Raw genomic sequence first — 516 nt, forward strand, 5'->3', positions numbered from 1 at the left:
CGCCCGCCCCCGATCCCGAGTCCCGGCCGGCCACCACGTCTACCCGGGACCGGTTCGGCGGGGAGGACAGGTCTACCCGGGACCGGGTCGGCGGGGAGGACCGGTCTACCCGGGACCGGGTCGGCGGGGAGGACAGGTCTACCCGGGACCGGGTCGGCGGGGAGGACCGGTCTACCCGGGACCGGTTCGGCGGGGAGGACCGGTCTACCCGGGACCGGTTCGGCGGGGAGGACCGGTCTACCCGGGACCGGGTCGGCGGGGAGGACAGGTCTACCCGGGACCGGGTCGGCGGGGAGGACAGGTCTACCCGGGACCGGGTCGGCGGGGAGGACAGGTCTACCCGGGACCGGGTCGGCGGGGAGGACAGGTCTACCCGGGACCGGGTCGGCGGGGAGGACCGGTCTACCCGGGACCGGTTCGGCGGGGAGTACCGGTCTACCCGGGACCGGTTCGGCGGGGAGGACCGGTCTACCCGGGACCGGTTCGGCGGGGAGGACAGGTCTACCCGGGACCGGG

This window comes from Opisthocomus hoazin, unplaced genomic scaffold (genome assembly GCF_030867145.1).
Source record: "Opisthocomus hoazin isolate bOpiHoa1 unplaced genomic scaffold, bOpiHoa1.hap1 HAP1_SCAFFOLD_194, whole genome shotgun sequence".
Taxonomy (NCBI): domain Eukaryota; kingdom Metazoa; phylum Chordata; class Aves; order Opisthocomiformes; family Opisthocomidae; genus Opisthocomus; species Opisthocomus hoazin.